Consider the following 24,245-nt stretch of genomic DNA (forward strand, 5'->3'; position numbering starts at 1 on the left):
CCATGATTTTTTACAGAAAAATAAGATTTCTACTGTTCTATAAAAAACCATCAGCAGGGTGGTTTCAGAGAGGCTTGGAGGGACTTAGATGAACCAATGCTGGGTGAAATAAGCAGAACCAGGAGATCATTGTACAGAGAAACAGCTAGAGTATGTGCTGATCAATTCTGATGGACGTGGTTCTCTTCAACAATGAGATGATTGAGGTCAGTTCCAATGGTCTTGTGATGAAGAAAGCCATCTGCATCCAGAGAGAGAGAACTATGGGAACTGGGTGTGGATCACAACACAGCATATTCCCTCTTTTTGTTGTTGCTTGCTTGTATTTTATTTTCTCTTTTCTTTTTCTTACTTTTTGGTCTGATCTTTCTTGTGCAGCAAGATAATTGTACAAATATGTCTACATATATTGGATTTAACATATTTTAACATGTATAACATATATTGGATTGCTTGTCATCTAGGGAAGGAGATGGAGGGAAGGAGAAGAAAAACTGAACCACAAGGCTAGGCAAGGGTCATTGTTGAAGAATTATTTGTGCATGTTTTGAAAATAAAAAGCTTTAATTAAAAAAAAAAGTCAAGATGACTGGTGATGACTGAGGAGAAAAAAAGAAGAAAAATAATATTCTATTCCTTTCATATACCATAACTTATTCAGCCATTCCTCCATTCCATCCTCAATTTTGCTAAAATGTTGGAATACATTTCAGTCTTTTAGGACTTCCATAAAGCCAGCCTTGTGAGAGCAGAAAGGATCTAGAGAAGGAGCTTCCTGAGGGCAGCCATATTCCCAGCACAAAGCACCTTCCCTGAGAGATTTCTTACAGAATCATCAAAGGAGAGGAGATTTGGGGAGCAAATGAGACAGAAACCACTAAATGATGAGCCTTTTCACTTTGGAAGATTGCCTTTGCTCCTTTCTTCAGAAAACCCCCGGCTTTTGGGAGCCATCAAACGCCCTGCCCTGCCCAGCTGTAATCAAAGTGCCCTAACCTCTTCCCTTTGCTGTCTCCCAGGCCCTGAGTTACAGATTACAGCATCTAATAATCACTCAAATGACCTGGAATTTGGGATTGCTAGTTCTCCTAGAAGCCATTGCTCCTCAGGCCCTCCCAGCATTGGACAGGTGAGAACCGGGTCCCCAGGAGCATGTTCCCATTGGTCGCCTCTGGGAGGGAATCAGCCCCTCTAGGAGAGGACTCTAGGTGGGGCAGCTGGGCGGGGAGGCTCATCCTCCCGAGCTCTCCTCTGGCCCCAGAGACCCACCAGCTGTGTGATCCTGGGTGGCTGAACGCTGTGTGCCTTAGTTTCCTCATCTGTAATGAACTGAGAAAAGGAAATGGCCACCCTTTCTATTACCTCTGCTTAAAAAAAAAAGTGAACAAAAGGACTAAATGAGGTGGGAACTCGGCTTTAACAGGGTGAGAACTCAGAAGCAATTGCTGAGACCCCACCCCTAAGGTTCTGTATAAAGTGATCAGCTCAGCCCATGCTCCTGCCCTCTCCAGAACTCATTCAGAGGATTCCAGCGAGCAGCAGGGAGCCGAGGGGAGAAGACTCCTAGAGATGGCCGAGGCTCTGGAAGCCCCACACTCTGACAGCATGGTGGAGGTGGCTGGATTCACGGCCTCCCCAAGTAAGTCAAGGTTTCAGGGGAAGCGGATTTTTCATTAAGCCAGAGGGAGCAGAGGCTTCTGAAGGACTGAGGAACCAGGTCTGAGCCTGGGCTGTTATTAGGCTTTGGGGGCTCGTAGAGTTCCCCCCCCCGAGGAAGGATTGGGGAGGGGAGGGAGGAAGGACACCCTAAGAGAGCTTGGGTGGCAGAGAATATGCTCTGTCATTTTCAACTTCTCTGTGTCCAGGGGCAAACCAGCCCACCTTTTCAGATCTCAGCTCCACCATTTTTAAGAGAAGAGGACCAGAGCCGAAGATTTCTAAGATTTCTCCCAATTTTTCATTTTATAATTCTTAACCACTGTGATATCTGTAAATCTTTCTCCCAACCAAGGGTGGGGGTCTGCTGGGAAGCCCACAGCCTAGCCAGAACCACATTCAAATCACTTTCCTCTTGGGATCTCTCTCTTCCTCAAGATGTAATGACTCCTGAGATGATCATCGTGGAAGAGCAGCCAGAATTTGTGATCTATCACACTGAAACTGCCTCAGAGGTCCAGGATCAGACAGACCCCTCAGGTGAGAAACTCCAGCCCCTCTCCCAGGAGACCCACCCTCCACTTCCCTCTGTGCTTCCATCTCAAAGACCCGCCTTAAAACCTGTGATAAGGGCAGGGCCCATCCAGAAGCACATCTTAACCCCTTCCCCTCTTCCTCTCTGATACTCTTCAGAAACAGTGGATTCTGAGATTGTCATCTTGGAAGATCAGCCAGTCTTTATCTGTCAAGATGAAGCTCTCTCCGACCTGGACCAGTCCTACCTCTCAGGTAAGAAACCCCAGCTCCTCTCCCAGGGACCCACCTTCAGCCTCTCCTTCCCTATTCTGCGTGAAGCCCACCAGGGCCTGCTCATGAAGCTCGCCTCTTTTACATCCAGTGGCTTGCAATGACCTTTTACACTCAGATATCCAAAGTTCCTGGTAGGGATGCACGATGGCTGCCCCCACCCTTTGTGTGAGAGACCCTGGAGCAGAGAGAGCAGCCTTCAGATTGCCCCCTACCTTCGGCCGGCCGACTTTCCTCTCTTCCCCATCCTGGTCTTTGCCCTCAGTCCAACTTCAGCCTATCTGAAAGCCGTGTGTGGCCATGGGATGGACGGTTGACAAGCCCAGGGCCCAGCCAGAGCCACCTCATAACCCCTTAGCTTCTTGTTCTCTCTATTTCTCTTCAGAATCAGGAAATTCTGGGATTTTCATCTTGGAAAACCAGTCAGAAATCTTGATCTATCAACACGAAACTCTCTTGGCTGTCCAGGAACAGATAGACCCCACAGGTAAGAAATACTAACCCCTCTCCCAGGAGACCCACCCGTGGCCTCCCTTTCTCTATTCTTGGAGACCCACCCCGGAACTTGCTGACCCAGGGCCCAGCCAGAACCCCATTCTAACCCCTTAGCCACTTGTTCTCTGTACTTCTCTTCAGAATCAGAGATTCCTGGGATTCTCATCATGGAAGAGCAGCCAGAAGCCTATATCTATTATGCTGAACCTCTTTCAGACCCTCAGGGCCAGATGGACCTCTCAGGTGAGAATCACCAGCCCCTCAGCCTCCCATTCCCCACTCTCCATCCTTCTATACCTCAGCAGCCCAGCCCAGGCTTGTGAAGCTTTCCTCATTTATATACAGTAGCTTGCTCTTGACAGAGGGCCAACTTTGGCTAGAGTGAAAGCAATCCGAGGGGTCCCTGGGGGTCACTGTGTGGGAGACCCTTGGGCGGATTGCCCCCAGAGGAAGGTCCTCCCCTCTCTTGGCTGATTTTCCTGACACTCATTCGTAGACTGTGCTTTTTCCTCTGCTCCCCCTCCTAGCTTCTGCCCTCACTCCATCTTCAGCCCATCTCAAAGCCCCCTCTGGCCACGGGATGGAGAGCGGACAAGCCCCAGGCCCAGCCAGAACCACATCCTAACCCGTTAGCCTCTTGTTCTGTTTCCCTTCGGAACCAGTGAATCCTCAGATTATCATCGTGGAAGACCACTCAGAAGTCTGCATCTCCCATGATGAATCTCCCTCGGAAGTCCAGGCCCAGATGGATCTCCCAGGCAAGAATCCCCAAGCCCTCTCCCAAGGGACCCGTCCTCAGCCTCCCTTTTCCACTGGGCTCCCATCTCGGAGCCCCACCCCAGAACCTGCCGACAAGGCCGGGGCCCCTCCAGAACCACATCGGAACCCCCGGCCTTCTTTCTAGCAAGTCACGTACAACTCAGCAGTCTGGCCCGAAGCAGGGGGGACTCGGTGGGAGCCAGGGATGGCGTCTGTCTGACGCAGCTGAAGGAGCGGCCTGGAGGGCCGTGTGCCCCTCCTAAGAAGCTCCTCCATCCCAAAGTCCCCCCATTCCCATTCTGCATCCACCTGTGCCCCAGGCGCTCAGGGGTCTCAGAGGAGAGCTCCTCTAGGCAGAGCTACACCGTTTTACTTCCTGGGGCTTCAATGGCTTCAGTGGCTGAAGTCTGAAGAAGGCCTCAGGTGTTTGTGTCCCTGGGGCTGATGGGGGTCCTAAGTCCTGGGCAGAGATGCTTTCCATAAGCCCTGAGTCTCAGCTCCCACCTCCTTGGAGCTCCACTGCAGAGCTTCATACAGACCCCCTCCCTCCAAGACCTTTGCACACCCCAATTCCACTCGGGGATCAAAAAAGCAACATGAGCTTCTATTCAGAGACGCTTCTATTCATAGCTCTATGGCTCTCTTGTACCGAAGGGAAAAAGCCCTGCCCTCAGTTAGCTTCAGGCTTTGCTGGGACCCTTTTATACCCTTCTTTTTTGGGGGTCAGGATGAATAGGGGGCCTTTTCATACACTGATTTTTGGGGGGCAGGGATGAATAGGAGGCCCTTTTATACCCTTCTTTTTTGGGGGGTCAGGATGAATAGGAGGCCTTTTCATACACTGATTTTTGGGAGTCAGGATGAATAGGGGCATCCTTTCATACCTTGCTTTTTGGGGGTCAGGATGAATAGGGGGCCCTTTTGTACCCTGCTTTTTGGGAGGCCAGGATGAATAGGGGGATCCTTTCATACCCTGCTTTTTTCAGAGGTGGGGATGAATAGGGGGCCTTTTCATACACTGATTTTTGGGAGTCAGGATGAATAGGGGGCCCTTTTGTACCCTGCTTTTTGGGGGGCAGGATGAATAGGGGCATCCTTTCATACCCTGCTTTTTTCAGAGGTGGGGATGAATAGGGGGACCTTTTCATACCCTGCTTTTTCCCCGGGGAGGGAATGAATAGGGGTCTTTCGATCCCACTACCCCATCGCAATCTCTGACGTCAGTCCATTCTCACTCCGCTCTCTCCATCTGCAGGTGAAGCATCTTTTCAGCCGATGCATCAGGGTAGCGCCCCGATTTCCCCAACAGACTATGACAGGCACTTCCCAGCCGGGCCAGACACAGATCATGCCCCAGTAAGTTTATTCTGGAAAAATCCCACCCACCGCCCCCTATCCTCCCTAAGCTTGTTGATTCTTAGAATTCCTAGAGTAAGATCCAATAGAATGAAAGTTCCTAACTTGGCGTCTGTGGACTTTAAAAAAAAAAAAAACGATTTTACCTGGAAAGACTTACGTGAATTGATGCAAAGTGAAATGAATAGAAGCAGAAGAACATCATACGCAGTAACAGCAAAAATTGTACAATGATCAAATGTGAATGATTCAGTTATTCTCAGTAATACGAGATCCAAGATCATCAGGACATGTGATAAAAAATGGGATTCACCTGGGGAGAAAGAACTGATGGGAGTCTGAATGCAGATCAAAGCACATATCGAAGAACTTTTTAATGTATTTTTTGTCTGTTTTCTTTCATTACCTACTATGGAAATATGTTTTGCATGACTGCACATGTATAACTTATACCAAATTGCTTTTCATCTCAGGGAGGGGGAAGAGAAGTTAAAGGAGAAAGAAAATTTGGGACTCAAAAGTAAAAAGAAAATTTTTAAAATTGTGTTTTCATGTGATTGGAAAAAAAAACTTAAATATTGTTATTTTAGGGGCAGCTAGGTGGCTCAGTGGATAGAACACTAGCCCTGAAGTCGGGAGGACCTGAGTTCAAATCTGGTCTCAGACACTTAACACTTCCTGGCTGTGTGACCCTGGGCAAGTCACTTAACCCCAAGTGCCTCAGCAAAAAAAAAAAGTTGCAGTGGGGAGCTCAAGCACAAAAATCTTTCATTTTAGCAGGATCATTGTGGTGTTTCCTTCATCAAGGAGGAAGTGTTGGGACTCAGGCAAAACAAGTCCCTCCCTGGACCTCTGATGCCTTCTTTCTTTTCTTCCCTTCACAGACGTCACAAGATTCGGAGAATAAGAATTCAGACCCCGGAGAGGCGGCCTTCTCCAACCTGAACCACAGATTTGCCTCCTTAATACAAAGCCGAAGACGACGCTTCAACAGGCTCCCGTCCACTGCCAGGAGAAAACTCACCTATGACCCCTGAACTGTTCCTCCCCCTTATTGACTATGGCCTTTGATCTGGTCCACCCCAGTTAAAGGGCCTGCTCCCCTTATTGACTGTGATTCCTGAACCATTCCTCCCCAGCTAAAGGGTCTGGCCCACCTGTTGACTGTCATCCCTGAACTGCTCCTCCCCAGTTAAAGGGTCTGGCCCCCTTATTGACTGTGACCCCTGAACTGTTCCTCCTCAGTTAAAGGGCCTGCCCCCCTTATTGACTATGGCCTCTGATCTGGTCCTCCCCAGCTAAAGGGTCTGGCCCCCTTATTGACCGTGACCCCTGAACTGCTCCTCCCCAGTTAAAGGGCCTGCCCCCCTTATTGACTGTGACCCCTGAACTGCTCCTCCCCAGTTAAAGGGTCTGGCCCCCTTATTGACTATGGCCTCTGATCTGGTCCTCCCCAGTTAAAGGGTCTGGCCCCCTTATTGACCGTGACCCCTGAACTGCTCCTCCCCAGTTAAAGGGTCTGGCCCCCTTATTGACTGTGACCCCTGAACTGCTCCTCCCCAGTTAAAGGGTCTGGCCCCCTTATTGACTATGGCCTCTGATCTGCTCCTCCCCAGTTAAAGGGTCTGGCCCCCTTATTGACCGTGACCCCTGAACTGCTCCTCCCCAGTTAAAGGGTCTGGCCTCCCTTATTGACTGTGACTCCTGAACTGCTCCTCCCCAGTTAAAGGGCCTGCCCCCCTTATTGACTGTGACTCCTGAACTGCTCCTCCCCAGTTAAAGGGTCTGGCCCCCTTATTGACTATGGCCTTTGATCTGGTCTTCCCCAGTTAAAGGGCCTGGCCCTCTCTTTTTTTTAATTTAATAATAACTATATTGATAGAATCCATGCCAGGGTAATTTCCTGGCCCTCTCTCTCTTTTTATTTTATTTTATTTTATTTTTTATTTAATAATAACTATATTGACAGAATCCATGCCAGGGTAATTTCCTGGCCCTCTCTCTCTTTTTATTTTATTTTATTTTATTTTTTATTTAATAATAACTATATTGACAGAATCCATGCCAGGGTAATTTTGGGCCTGGCCCTCTCTTGACTGCCTCTGCCCGTTATTGACTATGGCCCCTGACTGGGGCCCTTCCCTCTCTCTCCAAAACGAGAGGTTTGCACTTGGGGTTCCTTGAGCTCCCAACCCGCCCTCAGGCTCTGATTCTTTGTGTCCCCCCATTTGGACATGGTGCAATAAATGGATGATTTCGTGGCATGAGTCTGTCCTCGTGGCAGACGGTGTTTCTGTGGTGACTTGACCGTTTCTCGGGTACATCCAGCTGGCCACGGCCTGGCTCCGTGCCCTTACAACCCCCTAGTGCTTGGGGAGCCTCAGAAGTCTTGCCCCGTGCTCCATTCCCCAGGAGCCTCTCTGCCCTGTGCGCCCCAAAGCCCGTGTCTTGGGCCTTCGGTTAGGGTTATTTTCTCCACATCCTCCAAGAGAGCCCCGTGAGTGTAAGGCAGGGGGTGATAATCCTCATGACTACCGAGCAGGGTTCTCGTGAGAGAAACAGGCCTTGCCCATATCACGGGGAGCTTGCTCCCCTTTCTGGGCCTGGTTCCCCCCAGCCACCGCCCAGGCCCGGCAGCAAGGGAGGCTTGCCCCTGGCTTTTCTCCTCCCCTGAAAGTCAATGCGCCTGACCTGGCTCCTCATCCCCAGAGCCAACTGCCCGTGGAACCGCTCAGCCTCCCTCTTCTTGCCTTCCCTTGAGTGAAGGAGAGAAGGCAACGTGGCTTTAGAAAATGGCCCGGGAGACTTCTGTCCTTGTGGCCATGTGGGAGGGTCGGGCTGCCTTCGGATCAGTCTCCACCTGCTCTGAGCTCCCCCGAGTCTCCAGAGAAGAGGACTCCTTTCTGTAAGTCTGTCTGGGGTGATGGGTAAGGCAGATGACAGCTCAGAGAAACAGTTGGAACCCTCACCCATCCCATCTAGTTCTCTTTCTGTTGGACCCACTCCTCCCTCCTGGACAAAATCAAAGTCAAGAAAATAAGTTGGGGGGAACCTTAACCACACTTAATTCCATCCGGAGAAACAGTCTCCTCCCAGTCTCCCTAGATACCCCAGGTAAGAAAACCCACTTTTTTTTTCAAATCCCTCCTTCCTCCAGACTCCCCATTCTCTCATTCTGGATCATTGATGACTATCCTTAAGGACTGGTCATCAGCTGACTCCTTAGCACTTCAGGGGCTTAAGGTGTCTGCTCCTTGTTCCTCAAACCAGCAAACAAGCAAAGTTTTTTGGGGTGTCACTGGCTCTGTGTAGACCCATCTTTAAAATAAACCCATGACTTAGGGAAAGACACAACTGACATCCTTCTCCGATCGACGTATGATTCAGAACTAGGAGAGCCAGTTTGTACATTGTCCGATGAGTCAATTATTACGCTCTAAGAAAAGATGAACGTGGTCTCAGACACTTAACACTTCCCTGGGCAAATCACTTAACCCCAATTGCCTCAAGAAAAAGAAAAGGTGGGGGGAGGAGAAAAAGAAAAAAAAAAAAAGAAAAGGTGAGCAGGTGGATTTCAGAAAAACCTGCCAGGACTTATTGGAACTGATGCTGAGTGAGTTGAGCAGAAGCAGGTGAACATTGTGCTATGTTTAACTATGACTATGACTTAGCTCTTCAATGTTCCAAGATATTTCCAAAAGCTTCATGATGAAAATGTTATCCCATCCAGAGAAAGAACTGATGGAGCCTGGGGTGCAGATCAAAGCATTCTATTTTTATTTTTTACTTCATGTTTTTCCCCTTTTTCTTCTGTTTCTTCTTTCAGAAAATGACTAATGTGATTGCACATGTATAACCTATATCAGATTGCTCGCTATTTTGGGGAGGGAAGGAGGAAGAAAATTTTGGAACTCAGAATTTTATTAAAAATGGAAGTTGAATATGTTCTCTTTTTTAAATTTTACTTAAATCTTAAATATAAAGTAAAAAAAAATGGAAAAAGAAAGACAGAAAAAGAAAAAAAAAACTTTGTCATGTGCCAGCAGAACATGAGGGAGGATTCCAAATATGTAACAATAAATGTCTATTTCAAGAAAGCATATATAATAATAGAAGACATTGTATTCTTGACTGTCCGTCTTTTTTGGCTTCTTTGTAGGTTTTCTTTTGTTTTCTGCGGCACACTTTTTAGTTGGCTTATTTTTCCCCTTCCCCCTGACCTCCCCCAAGCAGGCTACAAGTAAGCACAGATATATTTATGTATAACTGTGTGTATGTATGTGTGTACATATACCCACATACATACATTCACTACATGTACGCACCCACATATATATACACATACACATATACACATACATAGACATGCATCTAAAACAATATTAATGACTAGTATACAATGTAGATTTCCTTCTTGATTCAATCTCTAAGTTTGACTTTGTCTAAAATCAATGATTCCTAGCTTTCTTTTTTTTCCCTAATAAATTCTATTCCTGATTGTTGTTATTGTTATATCTTATTTCCTCTTCTGCTAACTCTTCTACTTTAGTTCTGCTCCTTAATTGGCTTTGCTTTACTTAACCTCCCTCCTCCTGTATATTCCTCCCTTATTTTCTCCCTCACTCTTTACCTTTCCCATTAATGTACACAATTTGTCCCACTCCAGTTAATCCAAACACTTTTCTATACCCCACTTTATTCTATTCCCTACTCCTTATTTCTTTATAGATTTTAAAGGATGCTATACCCTTCTTGGGGTGTGTGTGTATACGAATATTGTTCCCTTTTTAACCCATTCCTAATGTGAGTAGTATTCAGAACTACCAACCCTGCTAATTTCTATGTGTCAGTTCTTCCTCTTCACCTCATTCATATAGCATATTTATTATTCTTACCTTTTCCTAAATGGTTTTGCTTTTTAGAGTCCCACCATACTCAGCTCTGCTCCAATCTTTCTTTTGTACAGCCCTATTACAATCAATATTACACATGTGGTTTACATTTCCAAATATAAAACATAAACAGTTTATCCTTATTGAGTCCCTTGAAATTATTCATTAATGTTGCTCTTATTTGTTATATTTTCTATTGAGTTCAGCTTTGTTTGAAACAAAATATTAAAAACCTGAGAGCTCATTGAACATCCATTTATTTTCATTCGATATTATACTTAATTTTGCTGGATATATTTTCTGTCCTAACCCTAGTTTTTTTGATTGTTGATATATACTATCCTAGTAGCTGTTGATAAATCCTGCACAATTCTAATTGTAGCTCCAGCATATTTGAATTATTTTTGTTTTGTTTCTTGAAATTTAACAATAATATTCCTATATGTTTTCCTGGTAGGATCTCTTTTAGTGGTGGTCAGTGGATTTTTCTCTTTTCTACTTCTAAAACTTCAGGACAGTTTTTGATTATTTCTATTATTGTGTCAAAAGTTCTTTTTTTAAGTCATAGGTAGTCCAATTATATTCTTAATTTGTTCTCCAAACCAATTTGTTGGTTTTTCTTATAATGTGCTTTACATTCATACCTATTTTTTCATTCTTTATATTTTGTCTTGTTATTTCTTGCTTTCATGACTTCAGTGGCTTCTCCTTGCCCAATTCTAATTTTCAAAGAATCATTTTCTTTTTCTTTCTTTCTTTCTTTCTTTCTTTCTTTCTTTCTTTCTTTCTTTCTTTTTTTTAAGAGTCTGGATCTCCTTTTCTAATTGGTTGACTTTCTTTTCATAATCTTCTTGTTTTTCTTGCATGAGTCTAATTTTTTTTTTTACCTTTCCCTTAATTTCTCTCATTTCATTTTTAAAGTCTTTTGTGAGTTCTTCTATAAATTCTTTCTAGGCAGGTAACCATTTAACATTACTCTTTAAAATAGGAGAGGCTTTTTTTAGTTCATTGTTCTCCTCTGAAGATTAATCTATTACTAGAGTAAGTTTCTGTGATTGTTTTTTTTTTCCATCTTTGCTGGTTCATTTTTAATAAAACTTAATAAAATAATAATTAATTTAATAATAAGCTAATAATAGCTTTTTATTTTCAAAATACATGCAACGACAGTTTTTAGCATTCACTCTTGCAAAACTTTGTGTTCCAAATTTTTCTCCCTCCCTTCCCCCTATCCCTCTCCCCTAGACAGTAAGTAGTCCAATATAGGTTAAATATGTACAATTCTTCTAAACATATTTCCATATTTATCATGTTATACAAGAAAAATCAGATCAAAGGAAAATAAAACTCATAAGTTTAGTGTTAGCACCTCTAATCGTGGGATGGGGGGATGGGGCCTCTGGCTTTACTTCAGTTCTCCCCTTAGACCTGGAACCCCAAACCAAGAACTCTCCCCTCCAGCAAGTGCCCACTGCCAGCAGAGTCTTCTGCACTCCCGGTGTGCTGGTTCCCTCTCCCCCAAGGCCATATCTCAGCAGAACAACTAGACCTGATGTTCCATTTGTGGGGGAAATCTGGAGAGCTTGAAATTTTCTGACCTACTCTGCCATCTTCCCAGAATCCTCCCCAAATTCTTATATAATTTTCAGTTACATTAGCAAGGAAGAAATAAGTGGAATTTTACACAAGCCAAAAGAAAAAGTAAAGGTTTGTGTTTCAAAGACAATGGAGTAAATTTTATAGCAGACAGAGAGAAAAGAGGTTTAAATATCAAAGAAAGCAGATTTTCATCAGATGAAATAGTAACCTGATCAGCAAATACAAAAGAATTTGTCTGGAACTTAGAAACCAATCATGATATGTTCATCATCAATAAATACAGTTCATAAAGCTGAGGCAGAATTTCTTGTATCCTTAATCAGTTAATCATCTGAGTTAAACTTTTAGAGATCTGAACTAAATTTCTTTTTCTTTTTCTTTTTTTTTTAAATAACTTTTTATTGACAGAATCCATGCCAGGGTAATTTTTTACAACATTATCCCTTGCACTCACTTATGTTCCGATTTTTCCCCTCCCATCCCCCAGATGGCAAGCAGTCCTATATATGTTAAATAATGAACTAAATTTCAAAAAGCTTCCATTAAGCATGTGACCTGCTGTTTTAGGCAAAATTTAATTTAAAAATTTCTTAAGTCATTATTGCTTCTTCATTAATTATAAATTATGAAAAACATCCTGCATCGAAATATTTTTGTATCATTCTTATCAAAAGCCTAATAATAATAAGTCTTTCAATTAAATTTTATTTTATTTTCAAACAAAGACCAGCCTTCTTTCTCTCTCCCACTTCCTCTTTATACCCCTGAGAAAGGAAGAAAAACTAAACACCTGTTATAAATATGTATAGTTAAAGAAAACAAACAAAAAAAACCATTGACCCTATCTAGATATCTATATATCTATCCCCCACTAGATGAGAAAATAATTTTTAACATATATTATTTTAAAGTTTTGAATTTCAAATTCTATCCTTTTTTCCATCTCTTCCCCTTTACCTAACGGTAAGAAACCTGATATAGGTTTTACATGTGCAACATATAAAGCATATTTTCACATGAGTTATTTTGTATCATCTCTCTCTTTTTGGATCTAAGCTGGATTTAAGTTTTCCTGACTTCCATCCAGTGAGCCACCTAGCTACTCAAAGAAATACTCAGAAAAAAAAAAAAAAGTATAATCCTACAAGGATTTTTACTGAAATAAAGCACTTTCAAACATTGGTGATGAAAAGACCGGACCTGTGGGGAAATTTTGAAGTTCAAACACCAGAGTGATGAAAATTTAAAAGGCAAACATGAATGAACAATGACAAAGGACTAAACAAGGAAAGCTCATCTTCGAGATTTTGAATTTGGCCTCAGACACTTACTAGCTGTATTGGGCAACTCACTTAACTACTTTGTGCCTTAGTTTCCTCATCAGCAAAATGAGCTGGGGAAGGAAATGGCAAACCATTCCATTATCCTTGCCAAGAAAACCCAAATTAAGTCACAAATTGTTGCACATAACTGAAAAACAAAATTACTGTTGGCTATAATCCCCCATCCTTTGCTTTCTGGAATATTGTATTTCAAGGTCTGTCCTTGGTCTTTTGTGGTGGATATCCCAAATCATGTGTGATCCTGACTGTGGCTCCTTAGTATTTGAATACACTCTTTTTGGCTTCTTATTGTATTTTTTCTTTGACTTGGAAGTTCTGAATTTTTACTATAATGTTCTTTTTTTCATTTTTGTTCCATTTTTCATTTTTAAGTTTCTTTTAGGAGGTGTCTAGAGGATTCTTTCTATTTCTACTTTGCCTTCTGATTCTCAGGGATTTGATTCATCAATGATGACTTCTTGAAATATGTTATCTAAACTCTTTTTGGGGTCTTTGCTTTATGGAAGTCCAGTGATTTTTAAATTAGTTCTTGGTCAGTTGGTTTTGTTCTAAAGTACCTTCTATTTTCTTGTATGGTTTCAGTTTTAAATTTTGTTTTCCTATTTTGTCTTTCTAAAGCACTGGTTTCTATTTGGGCCATTCACATGTTCAGGGAATGTGTTGCTTGGACAAGGTTTTGTACTTCATGTGCCAAACTGTTCATTCCCTCCCAATACTTTCTTACATAATTCTTATTTCTTTTCCAATTTTGTCTTCTAGCACTCTCAATCTATTTAGAAAACGATTTTAAACTCTTTTTCAAACTTTTGCTTTATTTCTTCCAGGAATTCTAGTTGAGTTTCTTTAATGTGTTGAAATCATTCTATTCCTCTATGTTTGTGTCTTGAGCATCGCTGCCATCCCAATAGGCTTTTATGGTGGGATTCTATTTTTTGTGCACAATCTTCCAACTTATTTCCTGACTTTGGATTTGATGGCTGGGCTCTGCTATACTTTGGGCCGGTGGCTCCAGGTTGGTCCTGTTGCTACTTTCTTAGAGAATGGAGTGTTGTATTATTCCAGTCTTTCAGGGACAGGCTGGGATCCTACAAGCTATCAGAATTCTCAGAGTGTCTGATCCAGGGCAAAGGACTGATCCCTGCTCATCTGGTCTGAGTTCTGAGCTGGGTTTGGTTCTGGGCATCCATTCTGTACTGCTGGACTCTGCTATTATCAGCCAGAGGGGAAGCTCTGCTAGCTCAGGGCAGTTGAATTATAGGCTCTCCCTTGTATGGGATCTCCAACTCAGTTATTCCTCTGTATTCTGGGCTAGACTTTGGAGCTGAGACCCTGTTTAGGGCTTGAAGTTTGAGTCTCACCACTTATGCAGCAGATTTCGGGGACTCTCTACCTGGAACTCCACTGCCCTGCACAGTCTGCATCTCCCGCTGCCTTGGACCTGTGACCCAGGCCTGAGAAGCGAGTGACAAAGTTACCAGCAGACAACTGTCTCCATCGGGGGGCCCAGATCTTGGTTCCGCTCTTGACCCGACCCCACGTTTAGTGTCCACAGACTTTTCTCTCTCTTTCTCTCTCACTGGGACTTCCTTTGGATTTCTCCATCAGACTTTGGTCTGGTGCATTTTCTAGATCTATTGGTAGGATTTTGTGGAGAGGAACCTTGTTTCCTATCATTCTACTATCTTGGTTTTGCCTCCGTTTCCTAAAATTTCTAAAGAGAGACCCTGCCTTCGTCCAGGAAGAACATCTTCCTGAGGTCTTTAGAGTGATGGTCAAGGTAGAAGATAAATCTTTGGAAAAAAGCAATTAAAGGGAGACTAAATTGAAAATGTTTAGGTAAACAATTCTTTAGCATATGCGATGTTTTCAGGGATTGTTGTTCTTTTTGATGGATGAATATTTGACTCTCCGAGTATATTTGTTGCTATTTAGTTGTGTCTGACTCTTGCCATGTCAATACTGGGGTTTTTTTAAATTTAAAATTTAAAAATTTAATATTTAAGTTTAAAAATACTAGAGTAGTTTGTCATATCCTTTTTTTATGAAAGCAAACAGATTGCTGAATTTGAACTCAGGTTTTCCTGACTCCTGGCTCAGGACTCTATCCATCTTCCAGCCTCTACTGAGAACACTATAAATTGTATTCTAAAGTGGATTGGTTCTAAAAGATTTCCAAAAGCATAGAAAAACTGCCGACTGGAACTTTTCTCCCACTAAGCACAAGTGTTTAAGATGATAACAACTTAATTAATAAATTGTCCTGGACTGGCTTCTGCTCATCACATAGTACAGAATTTTCTTCCACATTGATAAAATATTTGCTTTTACGCAGGAAACAAAATTGAATTCCTGACACTAATTTTGGCCTTACAAAACAGGTGAATGGGACTGATTGGATGGAGTTTTCTCAAGTTTGTGAGACTAGGCCTAAGTCCCATGATCCCTATGCCCAGTTGAGCTTTGGGTTTCAGGAAGTCACATGATCCCTATTCCCAGACCTTGAATCCTGGGATGCAGAAAGTTAGTGAAGTTGCAGGAAGTGATGTAACCTATAGGAGGCAGACAACTTTGGTGACCATTGGTCAAGGATGGTTACGTCTTTTTAGTCTATCCAATGAGAAGGCTCGGGTCTTTTGCTTTTAAGTCCTGGATAAGCCAGAAGCTGACCAGCTTCCGGGAGCACATGGTGGAACTGTGATGACTTCCTGTAGGGACTAAATAAATGCTTTCTCTTCGTACCTGAAGATGTCTCTGATTGGTTAATTTGGGGAGGGGGCCTAGCTCCCATCCCCCACACTAGTATAACTCATTTCACATTGTAAATGTGTCCTTGGAGATCTCAATATAAAATGATGTAGTACTTGGAGGGCTCATATTAAACTCTCCTTAGGGAAGGTTTTCCACTTTTCCAAGTGACCCACACAAAAACATGGCTCCTCCCTGATGTGCTTTAGGTAATCGGAGGGCACAATTCGTTCAACGAAAGGCATTTAACAAAATAGCATAGTAAGGGAAGTAGCAATAAATCATTTTCCCTTAAATCTAGCATATCCTTTATACCACAGGTGTTAAACTCGCAGGTAAAACACTTCCTGGGTCTGAAATAGATTAAAAAGTAATTTTCGGGAAGCGTTTCACAAAATACAACATAAATAACTTTAATTTGTGGTTTTCCGAGTCAATAAGCACCTGCATTCCTGTCTGAATCTGATACCATTTCTTTAGACCAACCCTTAGTGGAAGGAGGGGCCTGTGGAGGGGCGCACCCACCTGGGAAATGTGTGGCTCCCTGTGTGGAGGAGCCCCTCCTGTTCTGGTGACGCAAGGTTCCCACGCTCTAAGGGAAGCCATTTCCTTGTCCCCATTTTCAGGCCGGCCTCTGAGGGCCTCTGGGTGCGGCGTCTTTTCATGGCATGTGGGTGGGGTATGAAGCATTTACAGGGCACGATCCTGTTTATTCTATTGTCAGGTCTGGTCACTGGAGCCCCAGAGGGCACGTGAAATTGTGGACCTCCTGACTGCTTCTGCCTTCAGCTGGGAGAGGAGGAAAAAAGAGAACAAGCACAAGTGGGTTTCCCTCCTGTTTTCTGAACTTCAAACTCAGATGTCTTCCTGTTTCAGTTCTTTTAAAAAGACCTTACTATACACAGTCACAGGACTAGAGAAAACCCAAACCCGTGGCTAGATGTTGTTTTCTTTCCAAAAGGAGTTCACATGCTCTAGCAGGGTTCCTCAAACTTTTTAAATAGGGGGCCAGTTCACTGTCCCTCAGACTGTTGGAGGGCCGGACTACAGTAAAAACAAAACCTTTGTTTTGTGGGCCTTTAAATAAAGAAACTTCCTAGCCCTGGGTAAGGGGGATAATCGTCCTCAGTTGCCACATCTGGCCCACGGGCCGTAGTTTGAGGACCCCTGCATCCAGGTGGAATTGTCCCTTTTATCAAATTAGCTTAGCCTGTCCATGAGCACTTGATATTGTTTAGATCTGAAGTTATCAGTGTGAAAAGCAGGAGCTACTCCATTTAATTAGTGCCTTCGGGTTTAAAAGTATTTTTTAAAAATGCTATTTTCTGATCACTGAGGACTTTGTCTCTGTAGGAGTCTTTCTCTGACTTACGATCAGAAAGACCATAGGGGTCTCTGCTAAATTACTCCCAGTCTTCATCTATGTTGTTGCTACCATATACATACCAACATACATGTCATTATCTATAAGGTGTCCTAAAAGTCTCAGGTTTAAGCTTTAAGGACTTAAAACTTCACTAAGCTTTTGAGTCACAAACACGCCTATATGGACATATCTGCAAATGGAGTTTTGAGAGCTGACTGGCATGTGGATATCTGCAGCTGAAAGGGGCAATTCTTTTTCATCCCAGAGAATTATTTGGGCTACTCCAATCTTTGAGCCATGAGGCAGACTTGTTACACCTCGAAGGTTTTTTGTTTTTGTGTTTCTAAAGCACATAGTAAGTGAAGACTAGACTGAGAGGAAGGATTGAGGATTACAAGAGCTGAGAAGTCAGGGAGAGGATGTCAGCTCTGTTCGGGAGCAAAATGATTCAGAGACAAGGAGGGAAACAAAGACAGAGAGAGAAAGTGAGTCGCAGAGAAAGGAGAGCTGATCTGTAGCAAAGAAAGGAGAGGCAGAAATGAGTTATCAATTTCTTCAGGCATCTTAGAACAAAAAACTCTCCTCTGCCCTCCCAAAAAGACTTGAATTATCTTCAAAGACTGAGGGGAGGTGTAAAATGTCTATTCTTACCCCAACTTCCTTTCCCCACACTTGTCCAGGATCAGGAAATGTCCTATATTCTTCCTCTTTGTTTTGTATAAACCTTGCTGCATATCTAAAGAAACACAGATTTCATCATGAAAGCTTATATTATAAATTTACTACGTGAAAAAAAAAAAGGCAATAGGAAACAGTGCTTAGTGGGAAGCACAATACATTTAAATTTGGGCAGAGAGACAAATCTAACTAGAGGCTCTGAGCTACTATGACTATTAATAAATACCTGTAAAAACTTACAAAAAACTATTATAAATTCTATGAAATTGCAAAAGACTACTGTATTACCCCGGGCTAAAAATGAGTTAATTGTTAAGACAGGGTAAAGTATATCAATTGTACTGTGTATTATTTTGGTATATTGGTTCAGTTTGGGTTCTTATCTTTATTTTGTTTTGGATCTCTTTGGCAATCTGTTGAAACTTATGGATTCCTTCTCACAAGAGTTAAGAGAGGGGCGGGGAGGAGCTCACACCATAAATCACCCGCCAGAGAAAATGAGGCTTCTATTCTGTTCTTTTTCCAGAAGAGTAAAAAAATATCAGATGCAAGCCAGCTAACTCTCCTTTCCACAGCGAAATTCATCAATGCTACTTAGACATAGCCTTATACTAGATACATTTCTTATAGTTTTTTTTTTCAAATTAAACATTTTCCCAATTAAATTTAAAATCACTTGCAAGATTTTAACTTCATTTTCTTTTCATCTTCAGACACCAGGGCTCTGAATTCTCTCGTTTAGGGCTTGAAATAATGAGGACTTATAGTGATTGTTACCTTCTTTCTTTATCCTCCACCTTTTCCCAACAAAACCTTTATTCTTCATTTTGGGTTTTGGGGGAGAGAGAGAGAAAGAATGGAGACAGGGAAGGAAAATCAGGAAAGTGAAGACAATATATCAAATTGTTTATTGGCTTGAGGATAGGGAAGGAAAGGGAGGGAGGGAAAAACATTTGGAACTCAAAATCTTACAAAAATGTTGAAAACTATGTGTAATTGGAAAAAAATAAAATACTGTAAGTGGGGACAAAAAGGAAAGTGAAGCCACAATTTCAGGCAATTTGTACTTATTTAGAAGGGATTAGATTTATTTTTATTTATTTATTTTTTTAAATTTAATTTTATTTAATAATAACTTTGTATTGACAGAATCCATGCCAGGATAATTTTTACACAGCATTATCGAAGGGATTAGATTTAAAGAATCCTTCCAAATTCCTTCACTATAATAGTTTATAACTATTATATTTATATTTATATATATATTTATAACTATAAACAGATCCAATGACTGTTTATATTGTTGTTCTACTAAAGAGACCAAACTATTGGCACAAAATTTTGATTATTACCAATAAATGTTGGTTTATTCTGGGTTATTAGCTAAATAAATTTGATTATTATATTATACATTATAATATTTTGATATATTTGTTCAGTTTGGGTTCTTACCTTTGTTTTATGTTGGAACTTTTTTGCAACCTGGTGAAATCTATGGATCCCTTCCTACAATCATGTTTTTTAAATAAATGAAGAAAATAAGTTATATTTTAGGTAGAAGTTAGGGAAAATAGAAATTATCCTTTTTTCTCATCCAAGTTCACAGACCCATCTCTTGAAATCAGTCCATGGATTAAGAACCCCTACTTTAGGGAGAGGAAGTTGGGACAGAAGCTCTGAAAAATCCCTTCTAATTCTCTGCTACTATTTTTGCAGTTGTTACGTAAGAAATGAGTTTTGATGAATGCTAGAGCATCTTCTCAGAGCTGCCTTTTTTTTTTCACGTTGACACATAAAAACCATTTTGTGTTCTTGTGCATTGCCTCTGTCCTCTCCATACTCTTATAAATCAGCAGGTTCTGGGAAAACAAACACATTTCTGCTGACAGAGGGAGCAAATCTTTGCCAGGGAGACACAGAGCCATTCCCAAACCTTTATATGTTTCCAATCTGGGGAAGATATTGGGTGAAAGGCTGGTATACAAAAAGCACAATTGGATTTAAGTCTGGGAAAGAATTTGGAGAGCTTCACGGCTTCCTCCCCAAAGATAAACATATCATAGGCTAGTTCCCACTTGATATTCCGTCTTCCCAGAGACAGAGATCAAGGGGGATATCTAAAAACTCAGCCTACTTTTTCAGTCTCTGAATTTGCTGGGCAAGCCCACCTGCATGGTCTTTTGTGGATACTCATCCTGGAATGGGCATTTTGTTCAGCTGGCCCATCAGTAAGATTTAATTCATCCAGATATTCAGGATGAGGGAGGGCACGAAGGGGAGGGAACCGAATGTAGCAGGTCTGTACTCCTGGGAGGATCACAGGGGTCAAGCATCTTCACTAAGGGACCACTGATTTTCCTCCCAATCTCTAAACAAGAGCATTCATTTGGCATGTTTGGACGAATTGTTTTGCTTTCCAAACAAAAGTGTTTTCACACATTTTTAAAATCAATGAGATCCTCAGGGTTGGGGCTGGGCAATGGTGGAGGAAGTTCAAGGTTCCTTGTGGGAAACACACAGAAACTAGGAAGACATGGCTAGGGTGGGGATGGCTATTGTTGGAAAAACCTTCATTATGGCTATATTTAGCATTTTTGGAGGGCTCCTCCTCTGCCACTAAAGTCTGGGGCATTGTTTGCCATTTTAGTTTGAGATTTTAGGGGAAATTTAGAGAAAGGGCCCACTTGATTCAGAAAAACAAGCAGAGCGATTGTAAATATCACAGAGTTATTTCCCAGATGTGTGTCTGAAACCTCAATAATTCGACTCCCTGAATGCCAGGAAATGCTGCAAAATTCCAGGATAAGAAGTCATGTCACCCATGATATTTCAACTTGATTCCATTGTTCTTTAGATGAACAGATCCAGTTTTCTGAGCACATTTCGAGATTTCTCATCACTCCAAAGTAAAAGCTAAGCTCCTTCCTGGTCATCCTTGACTGTTGGCGTAGAATTTGGCCAAACTGCCTTGTTTTCGCAAATATCCTGCTGGGGACGTCAGCTGGGCTGTCAGGTCTCCAAAAAAAGACTTAATTCATCTAGATATTCAGGGTGAGGGAGGGCAGGAAGGGGAGGGAATGAACTATGATACAGATGTAAATTTTCCAGATTTACTACTTTAAGTAGTGCCCATAAACAAAACAAACTACACACACAAAAAAAAACCCCAACAAAACAAAACAAAAAACCCCGAGCCATGATTTTGCAAGATTATTATTACTGAATTAGTGTGGTATCCAGAAAAGAGGTATACCTTTGGGATTACAGGACGTGAGTTCAAAACCCATACCCACAATTCCATTTTCTCTGTTTCCAGACAATGAGGATGGAGATGGGGGAGAATCACCTGTGGATGACTGATAGATGATACCAAATATTCATTTCAGTTATCTGTATTTTTGTGCTAAAGCCTATTTTAGGGGAGAGAGACAACTAAGAGGAAAGTACTATTTCTGTATGGCTTAAAGGGTTCTATAGCAAAAACAGGAAAATCCCTTATACTTACATGAGAGAGAAGAGAGTTTAGTAATAAAATCCAAGTATTAATCTAAAGGTCAGAGGGTCTCTCGGGTCCTTTTCAGCTTATGCTCTGTGATTCTATGGATGTTCAAGAGGGACCAATTTAACAGCAGCACAAATAGGATCCTTTTCTAATGAAATGGTTCTAGGTACGATTAAACAGAGAGAAAACTGTGTTTTTTTTCCCCTTTGCCGATTTTTCTTTCACAACATGACTGATACGGAAAAACGTTCAACACATATCGCCTATATTAAATTTCTTGCCTTGGGGAGAAGAAAGAAAGGAGAAAAAAATCTGGAACTCAAAACTCTTACAGAAACGAATCTTGAAAACTATCTTTATATGTAATTGGAAAAAATAAAATACTATTAAGTAAAAGAAAATAAACAGGGGGAAAACAAACATGGGAGAATTCCTAAAGCTGTGTGTCATATGTGACAGAGTCATGTTTAAAAGGAGGGAAGCTCCTAATATGAATCACATCTTTGACTAACAAGGCTGTCCTGGCTCTTCCTCAGTTGGGTCATTTGTTCATTTATTCATCCATTCAACAAGCATTAGTCACTTGAAATGCAAAGACAAAACCAAAACAATTTCTTCCCTCAGAGCTTATATTCTACTGGAGGGGTGGAATGGGGAAGAAAACAGAAGGAACAGAGAAGTCATAATTAATATGATACATGCAAAGGAGATACCAGTGACTGTATCATTGTTTGGAGTATTCCGATAAGAGAAATACATAGAAGGGTTAGACTGGAGACAAACTGTAAATGGCCTCGAATTCTGGGTTTTGTCATGAATGTCATTCAAAATACTGATTCCAGAGCTACATGTCTAGTCCTGTGACTATATAATTAATACTTATAGAGCACTCTACATGTTATCTTATTTGATCCATGCAACTCTAAGGAGACATTATTATAATTTGGATTTTAGGAAGGAGGAAAGCAAAACTGAGTCACATACCCAAGAAGCATTCAAGGCAGGGTTTGAATTCAGGTCTTCCTGATTCCAGGTCTGCTATGCTATCTCAAGAGCAGCCTAGTGTTATCCACATCTAAAACAGAAGTTGAAAAAAAGATGCACAAATAGCCTATGAAAGAATCATAGTTCTTAACCTGAGGGAATTTTTAAAAAATTGGATAATTTAATTTCACGGTACTTGGTTTCCTTTGGAATCCTATATATTTTTAATGCTTTTAAGGCCTTATTCTGAGAATGGGTCCAGGATACAGAAAAGATCAAGGACCTTGTTCAGGAGTAAAAGTATGATTATTTGACTATCCACAGGAATCTACAACATTTCTGACAGAGGGGACATAATCTGAGTGTGATACAGCAAGTCAAGAAGAGTTCTAATTCTGTCTCTTGTCAAGCCAAATGAGGGAGGTAGGCTCGATGGCCTTCAGATATTAAATACCTGAATCCTGTCATGATTAACCTAGTAAATTCAATTGGTGACATTGGAGTGCTGTAAAGAGGAATTACTTATACGAATATGGTCCAGAGTTCATTTATTTTTAACTTTTTAAGATTTAATTTTGAGTTTCCAAGTTCCAAAATGAGAGAAAAAACAAAATCTGAGGTATGAGGAGTCTCCTGGTCAAAAAAATTAAATAAAATCACAACTCATCGTAAGAAAAAAAGACAGCATAAATGAAGTATGATGATGATCAAAATATCAGATTAAATCATCCTTTGAATGTTTCAACTCCCCTTCTCTGTCCTCCTTTGATTAGGAGCAAACAGAAAGAAAAGTAGATCGGAATCTCTCCCATTCACGGTCTAGTTCTTTTGGTGGAGATTGGAAGCAGACAAGAAATAAGGGGACCTGAATAATCTACAAATTAGGTCTCTCACCAGTTACCTGAGATGGCTCTAAATGACAGAGAGAAATCAAACTGGAGGACCCCAGAACCAAGCGAACTCTGGGCCGGCCACAGCTCTCTCTCCCCCTCCGCAGACACCGAAAGCTTAATTACTAGAGAACTCCTTTGGCATTTGGGAGAAACAGACTGAGCGGTGGGCACTTTGGGAACTGGAAAACTAAAGGAGATTCACCCACAAAGGCTTCTGAATTAAAAATAACTTAATGGAGATCCCAGCCTCCTGCCCACCACAGGACTGTGGTACAGACAAGGAAGCCAACAGTCTTCTCAATGGGACAGAGAGCCTCTACCCTCCCCAGAGGGGACTAAAATCACTGTCACTGGATGCTACCACATACAGAACAGTCATCAGCGCACCTTTAACTGAGGAAGGAGTGTGGAAGGAGTCTCAAACTGACTGAAAATGATTTAGGTTAAAGTGGTATCTGATTTCTTTTAGAGTTCACTTTGTCAGTCCTGAATGTTCCCTTTCAACTCTCCACCCCCAGGAGAATCTGACAAAAGTCTTATTATTTCTCACCCCGACTCGAGTTGAGGGATGACTCAAGCTCCCAGAGACCCGAACCTCCCAGAGTTGGTATTTTTCCAACAAAGATCAGCTTTGTTCATGTGACATTTCTAGTTGTTCTATCTCTCCAACCTGATGGCTCCTTCTCCAAAGGGAAAGCTGAGGAGCTGTTTCTTTGAAAGTACTGCATGGTCCCATCAAAGCAAATGGGTTGCTCTAATTTTATTTCAAAAAAGAATCTAATGTTAATAAAAGGCGGCCACTTAAAGCCCTTTAAAACAGCATTCCTTTAACCACAACATTGGGCGGCCACAAATCTCCCTGAAAAGTGCCTACGGGCACCTCTACGGCAGTCATCACAAGTGGGACGACTCTACTTCCAGCAGTTTTTACTGAAAAGTGGGCAATGAGAATTGGAAAAATCCCACGATGAGGATCTTCCCTGACAAAACTAACTTAAAACTGATGGTGACATAGAAGAGTGCTATTTCTCAGCCGACCAGACTCCAATGATTTCTATTATTCTTTTGTAAAAGAGACCAAAATTATATTTTATTAGTTTTTACAGATAAATCAAATATTCAGACATCTATATCTATATTTATTTACTTTATCAAAAATGATTTCATTTT

The sequence above is a fragment of the Antechinus flavipes genome, chromosome 2 (genome assembly GCF_016432865.1).
Source record: "Antechinus flavipes isolate AdamAnt ecotype Samford, QLD, Australia chromosome 2, AdamAnt_v2, whole genome shotgun sequence".
NCBI lineage: Eukaryota > Metazoa > Chordata > Mammalia > Dasyuromorphia > Dasyuridae > Antechinus > Antechinus flavipes.